Consider the following 8,423-nt stretch of genomic DNA (forward strand, 5'->3'; position numbering starts at 1 on the left):
CCTTTTACTCAATTCCTCATCCACCTTACAATTCTTGCATAAAAGCCAATCTTCTCCACCTTAAATAACTTCCCACGAGGAACAATATAATGCCTCATTTTGATCAAGGTAGATTAGGTCTACTGCATTACTCTTCTCTAGGACAATTATCTTATCAATGAAAGATATTAAGTTAGTCTGATATGATCTGCCCTTGATAAAACCATGTTGAGTTTTTCCCACTTTCCTTTTACCTGCAGGTCCTTCATACTGCTTTCCTTCAAAATCTATTCTAAGACCTTGCTTAATGTTGAGATCAAACTACTATGCCTGCATTTTATTTGACCACCTCTTTTCCCTTTTATGAACACAGGGAATAACTTTATTTTTCTTTAGTTGTAATGAGCTAGCCCTCAACTGAACAGATGCGCATAAAATCCCTGCAGATACATTCCATGCAAATCAGCGGTTGCACTTGAGAATTCTTTTAGTGCCCCGAAACAGGTATTGTTTAACCCTCTCCATTTCATCACATTAAGTAGGCTATGATTAGCTGGTAGGTCATGTATGGAAACCTCCACTGCTCTGTTTTCATTCCCTTATGTGCCTTTTTGCTATTCTTAGTCACTATACTATCCCCACTGAAAAATGAGACAAAGTATTCATTCTCTATTTCAATCCTACCTAGATTGTAATTAATCTCAATTTTATTCTTGGTATTCTGTTTCCTCACTTACTACTGCACTCCATTTTACTAATCTGTCTGAAGGATCATTTCATATGTGGTTGTGCAAGCCAGCTCAGCCAAGTTCTTGGCCATGCTGATATTTTTATATCACTCTTGAGAAGATCCATTATGAACTAGGAGAGGGTGTGGAGTACAATACTGAGAAGATGGACACATTTCTATCCCTTATTTCCTTCAGTGCTCCCCGGAAAGGTGAATTGTGCAGTGAAGCATAATTACACTAACTTCAACAAGGAGTACAAAGTATTGGACACTGTACAGGAACAATTTACTAAATAATTAGGTGTGTTCATGCTGATAGGACCTCATCCTTTTCAGCTTACAAATTTGTAGGAATGTGTCAAAGATATTTCTGAATTGCTAGAGCCCGTCTTAAAGAATTCACAGAGGATCTGGAAGTTCCCAGAGAAGCATGACGGGCTAAACTTAATGTTTGTCTTTATTCTTTGGCAGAGTTCTACACCAGACAGGTTAAGTTTTAAGAAAGGTACTGGAACAAATTATTAAACAATTAAACTGCAGATACTAGGAAGAAAAATAAACAAGTATAAAGCACCAGTCAACCTTGGTTTGTCTCAAATAAATTATGTCACACTATTTAACTTCCTTCCCTGATAGGGCAGCTGGCCAGAAGGATGAAAGTGAAGCAGTAAATGTGTTGTACCTTGACATTGAGAAAGGATTTTGATACCAGCACTGGATTTTCAGACTGTCTTCTATGATACTATCATAAGTAAGATATCTTCTAAATTCAAATTGTTTCAAAATAGAAGGACATATCAGGGAAGAGTCATTTCATTCCTGTTTTCTTCCTATGTTCCTCGGGCTTGTACTGCTGGTCATTGTCGCAGAAAGTTTAGGTACTCCGTTGGTCTGAGCCAGCATGACAGTGATCCCGATCTTCCATATCATCTACAGGACTCACTATTAGCTGATCGAAAACTTGCTCTTGGTGAATAGTTTTCAATTGTTTAAATTTTATTTTATTTCTGTTTTTTATTTTATTTTCAGTTATTTTCTCTTCAGAGCTTCATATAAGGGATCCAAGAGAAGCCTGAGCCAGGTGCAATTCTATTCAGTGTTTTTAACATCTTGGAAGATGGAATACAGAGGGTACTTATGTGTGTAACTCAATGAATAGTCATTGAGGGAAGGAGACCGAGGCTGGAGAAGGGGAAGGAGAGAGTGCTTTGGAGGAAAGAATCAGAATTCAGAATACCATGACAAATGAGAAAGGTTGTGTAGAATATTCACTAAGGGCAAGAGCAACACGGTACACTTAATGACAATAAATCTAATGCACACATGCAGGATAAGGAATGTCTGGCCAAGAAGCTGCCCAGCAAAAAAAGATCCAAGAACACCAAAGTTGGAGAATACGGGGAAAGAAACAAAGACAAGCGGCTAAGAAAATATGATTGATGCAGAAGGAGTGGAGGAGTTGGGTGTGTTTACTCTAGATAATAAACACAGGGCAAGGGAGAGCCAGGCAGGACAGCAACCTGCCAGGACTTCCTGAAAAGTTCTGCCCATGCAGCAGTTCCCTGTCCCCATGAGCCAGGCAGCCCCCAGCACGCTTTTTCTGTCCTAAATGTAGAGTTAAATCAGACAAGCCCCTGCTATGCTTTTCAGCCTTCCATGCCTATGATTCTCCTGTCATCTACTCAGTATGTCCAAGTGGATTATTCCTAAAAATAAAGATTATAAATATAAATATGCGTGTGCATCAGGCTCTTCATCATTAAGTCCTTTGATTAAAGAACTTTTCTCTTCTTTTTTTTTATTTTTCTTTTTAAAGCACTGGAAGATCTAACAGCATTCACAATCAACAATTGCTTCTAAACTGGCATTTAAGCTATGTTGATTTCTTTTAGCAAATGGAAGAGGACAGATAAAAACGCCATCAACAGCAGCATAATTATGATATAAGATTTTGAAAAAAAAAAGATGAACAGGCCAACACATACGTGAAAACACATATAAAAACACTGTGTATTATTCACTTTTATAAACTTTGCAGCCTCAGCTACGGATATTAATTTTGTATTCAAAGAATTGACTTACTGAGGGCATTTTAAATATTCTGATTTAATTCTCAAAATAGGAAAAATGTAATTATTTTAAACGAAGCAACATTCTTGCTATTTATTCTAATTCACTTGCCTTTTGTTATCTTCTTTCTAAAAAGACAAGCTGTAAAAAGACACACCCACAGAATTATTTACATACTTTCCACACAATCTGTGAATAGACCTGTTTAATACTTCTGAAAAGAAGTCAGTGTAATACAATGCAATTTGTTAATTTATAAATGTGGCACAATTGATCATACATGCTTACCGCAGCTGTGATTTTCTACTCGAATTTAATGCTTTTATTATCCTGCCAATGCGCTGGGTCCTGGCTTATGTATGCAGATGTGTGCCATGAAGCCTTTGAAAATTTCAGGAATAAAGATAGCTAATCTCCCAGAAGCAGTGGGTGGGAAGGAATATAGAAGGGATAGAAGCACAACTATAGGTTCTCTTATTTTATGTCATCTTTTAAAAAGATGAAATCACAGCATAACATCTGTATCAATAGGCAGTTAAGTTTACATAGTGTTCTTTATCATCGTGGAGTCTTCATTAAATATGTTCCTCTGCTCACAAAGGGCTGTAGAGAAAATAGAGGGCACAGTTTTATAGATATCTAGTTATTAGATTGGATTTTACAAAGCAGCTTTTAAAACCTGCAGGTAGGACATACCTTTTCTACAATATTCTGGAGGAAAGAAGTGTTCTGAAAACTGTTCAGATTATTCTGAAGGAGCAGGGACAACTTCATTTTTTCTGAAAATTAGAATTGGGAACTTTCTTGCAAAACAGTTTATCTGTAAAAAATACCATCTGGCCCAACTTTGGTGAGAGGTTTTATGAGACCATGCAGTTTTAATAGTTATGTTAAGAGCAGGTTTTCAGATTCAGGATATATGTTTTAGTCAAACTGAAGTAGCCCTTCCTTCATGTGGTGGTACTTCCTTGGTTTGGGCACTTGCATGGAATGTGGAACAATGCTTACAGCTGCCTTAATTCAGGCCATGGATCCAAGTCTTCCAAATGTCTAAAGAAACTGTCATATTTTTAAGCAGGAACATGGATGAAACCATAAAATTAATCTTATGAAAACTAATAGCAAAGAAGCCTAAAAGTGTAATGGACAGCTCTTGGTTTCACAAAAGAGTTATTTTCAGCATGCAGACAAACTCATTTGGCTTTAATGCATACAGCAAAAGCATAGCAGTTATCTAACCTGGCACAAAATAATGCTCCTGTTATGAATAAACTCAATAAAGCAGTTTCATTTCAGTCATTTACACATATTCTTTTTCCTATAATTGCAGTATCAAGTAGAAATAGAGCTTGAAGAACAAATGTAAACATTTTAAAATCTCCTAAAATATTTTAGAAGAAATAATGACAGCTGCTTATCTAATAATTTAGCAGCATTGTATATGAGCATCTGAGAATCAACTGAAATGAAAAAGAAATATTTTTTTTTGCTTTGATGAACTAACTGTAAAATTATTACTTTCTATGTTTCATTGTTCATTAAGATTTTTCTATGATTAAGATAAAATGTATGTGACAAAAAGAGATAAGCTAGTATACCGGTGTTATATGATTGTAGGAAACATAGTATACTTAATTGATTAAAATGAAGTATTTTCAATGGGTAGTTTAATGCATTTCAATCCAAGATTACACCTCTTGCACGAAAGTCCCAGTCATTATAATGTTTCTTTAACAGCCCTTCATTCAGAAGGTTTAATGGCACCCATCTTCTCACAGGACATTACAACGTAACACATTTACGTTTCTCCTAATAAAAAATAAAAAAGCTAATCTCTTTTATAAATGGAAGATACAAACAATTAAAATCTAAAAAGTATTTTTTCACTGGTTTTGTTGTAGCTTCCACTGGGTGCCAACTTATAGATAAACAGTATTGCTGTAAAGCAAACTGCAGTTTTCCAGCCAAATAATTCAGAAAATTTACTATGACGATGCAAAGCCAAGGCAATATTTTGTACTGTGATATGCACTCCAGATCTGAAAAATTCTTTCTCCATTAGAAAAGTTACTGCCATTACGCCAAGATAAATAACAGCTCTGATAAATGTTTCAAAATGAGAGCCTTAGTTGCTGCTTATCCAAATGCTACAAATAGCAAATTAAAAAAATTTTAGGCTAGATTCTTAGATCCAGTAAAAGAGACAACAGAAATACGTTGAAGACTCCAAAACACTACAGAGGAACAACGCAGATACCTATATAACGGCACAGTTACCAATCAGCAAAGAAAGCAGGTGTTGTGTGATTATAACCAAAGACAATAGAAAACTTAGATTTAAAAACATAAAAGACTAATCTTCGCTTGTGTAACCCAAAGGGATCCAATCAAGCCTTTCCAGATGGAATTGAACAAAATCTTGGATGTAAGACGCAAATGGCGATATCACAACGCAAATAGTAGGCTCTGTCTTTATAAAGAACATCTGTTGTGAAGTTGTTTACATTCCTACCAAAATGGATAAGAGTACAGCTAATTCTCCACTGTAGCCAAACTTGTGAGATGGAGTATGAAGTTACTTCTTAGCGTTTTTCAAACACACACAGCTTCTCACTAGCTCACAGTTTTGTCACCTAAAAAAAAAGAGAAACGGATTTGGGGCAGAGAGAGACATTCTGTATTCATTTGCATATAATTTGCCAGGATTTTTTTCTACATTTGCTGTTATTTTCTGTTTTATTATATGGGGTTTTGTAGTTTATTTGCTCCCTGTTACAAGGAGGAAACAGGGTGTCCATTCATGAGTCCCTTGCTGAGCAGTCTACTAGAAATGGAGAGCTTCCAGCCTGTGGATTACCAGTTTGCTCTCACTTTGCTGGAGATAATAACTAGATTGTGTTTAACCCGAGTTACTCAGGAAATTAGAGATAGGTCATAAATTGTAGGTTATTACTGCACTTTAATATTCCTCTTCTCTGCTGCCCTGCTCTAGGTTTTCAGAAGGAGCTGAGTTCCTTTTTTCTTTCTTCTTTTTTTTTTTTCTTTTCCTTTTGTTGCTAGGATCTCACATATATTCAAGCAGAGACCACCAAGTGCCTGTTCTGCTGTTCCTGCGCTCCCCCATCCCACCCAGCCTGGGCAGGAAACAGGCAATGTAAGAGACAGAACAGTTCCACCCTCCCCTGCGGTGCAATGGGTGGCCAGCGGGAGGGGGGGAACAACATCACAAAATGTTCTTGGTTTGCATTAAAACCACTTTATTATGTGTTAACACTTTTCTCTGCTTGCAGTGTTTTAACAATGCAGTTTTAAAATAGTAGCTAAAGCTAAAGCTTTGATTTCAAAAGCCACATTAAAAAATTAATTTTGAATAAGTCTGCTATTTTTTGTACTTACTTATGGCAAGTAATTACTGGGTTTCTCACTATTTGTGGTCTCTCTCCATGAGTATTGCTGCTCAACACTTCATTCCAAGTGGTTAGTGCTCTTTCTTTATTTTACTTATATATACATATGTGTAGAGACACACACGTATATGCTACTTCTCAGTAAAGCATAGCTCAGACTTCAGCACTGTACACAAAATGATAGCTGTGAATTTATTACACAGCTTTATTCCTTCCTGCAGGATAGAGAAATTTTAGTGCAAAAATAGATTGCAAATACAAAGACCACGAAGAGCAAAGGAAGACCAAAAAGATGTAGTTTGGGAAGAAGGTTTGTTATAAATCCAACATTTCAAAAGTAAACAGTACAGTTTGTATATAGAAAAAATAATATTAACAGTGCTTAAGACCAAAAGAGCAAATCTATTTGTAACTATAATCCTATAATTTCTATCTTCTGCTGTATGTTTTTGGTAGTGAAGACCATATTGCTTCATCTAGTCTTTACCCTGCCACTTCTTTACCTTTGCCTCTTTCATTTTTGGCTTTCAGAAAAACAATTTTTTAAACATTCTGAGCATATATGATTTAGAAATACATTACAATAATAAATATTTTTATAGTCACTAGAAATTACAAACAAAATCTTTCTTTTCTTCTTCCTACACAACCTAGAGAATAAACTTGTAGAGGAAACTTGACTATTAGCACAGCAGCCTGATTACAAAGGGCAATTACTAATTTTGAAGTGCACTAGAAAGACATGACCTGATTACAGCACAGTGATTAAGATACAGATATAGATTAAGATTAGGAAGTACTGATATGACCGACAGAATAAAATTAAAGTCACCTTTCTAATAGCTAGTGATTTACAAAAGATCTTTTACTTTATAAAAGTTGGAGTCAAGCAAAGGTAATTCACATTTAGTTTTATTCTGAAATCTTTATGTTCACACCATCTCATCCATTTCCTTGGGAGCCAGGCAACTACACACCTTTGAAGTAATGGCCTTGGTCCTGATACTGAAAGCACTTGTATATGTTTCACATGCGTGGTTCTCTTTGTAAATCCTGAGTTCTTCTTGTGAGTGAGTTACCATATAAAATCAAGCAAGTGGCAAATAGCTGTAGGAGTCAAAAGCTATGAAGATAAATGTCAAATACCTTTCCCACTTTGAATTTTTTCAGTCTCTGAAGGAATCTTTTACAGAACTGTTAATCGCGCTGAATGGTCATTCTCAGACAGTGAGAAGTATAGTTGGAGCCAGACTCTTCTTTCTAAGGAGCGCCGTTCCTTTGTCATAATTAGAGGCACTGGAGTGAAGCATCCTCCACAAAACACAGTCGTTTCTTTAATAAGTGACACTGAATACTATGCCAGCCTACAGCAGCTTTCTCAGTTTGACACACAAAAGCAGTCAAGTCTAAAAAACTTAAAAGAAAGATTTTCATTTTATTTTCTCCTTGATCCACTGATAGACCAGTTAATTTTCTTGAACTTTGTAAAATTACTTTTTCACTCATCCGACCTGTGTAACAAATCACTGTCTCAATCACCAAATGTTCCCATTTGACTCATTCGCTTTTCCTTTGGCCTTTGGGTAGGAAGCTTCACTTCTGAAACATTTTCTGAATTCATTTCTGTGAACTGTTCTCCCTTAGTTGCGCTTTGTTCCATTTTAAAAAATAATTGCACTTCCTGCAACATAATGTGCTAGTTTCAGGTTTTAAAATTTCATCAGAACCCACATTTTCTTTCTTAGATAGAGCAATGCTTTTTCTTTAAAAAGCACCATTTTATAGCACACTATCGGCTACAACATGCCACTTTTTCAGCAGCAAATGCTATAACACAACATTTTTCCAGAATTCTCAGTTTCATTCTACTAATTTAGAACAGCTTTCTCACTAATAAGGCATTTTTACTCTCATATATATTGTTTTGCTTTTTGTGATCAAAGATTTTCTCTTTCTAATTGCTGAACTTTACTGCTGTAGTCTATTCTAAGATGGTATCTCCTCTGAGGAAAACTCTTTAACAAGACAGGACTGTCAATAATTCCATTCTTTTTCAATGTTAAAAAGGCTGGAAGGGTATAAAGTTCCATTCCTCCAGGCTTTTTCTGCCTCAAAGCAAATAGGCCAACTTCACACAGGTATTCTCTGCAGAGAATACAGTTAATCCTTTTCAAGATGTAGGAACAAACCCTGTAATATGAGTCGCATTTTCAATGGAGTATTTACGTTTCCAGTTA

This window comes from Opisthocomus hoazin, chromosome 6 (assembly GCF_030867145.1).
Source record: "Opisthocomus hoazin isolate bOpiHoa1 chromosome 6, bOpiHoa1.hap1, whole genome shotgun sequence".
In the NCBI taxonomy this organism is placed as follows: domain Eukaryota; kingdom Metazoa; phylum Chordata; class Aves; order Opisthocomiformes; family Opisthocomidae; genus Opisthocomus; species Opisthocomus hoazin.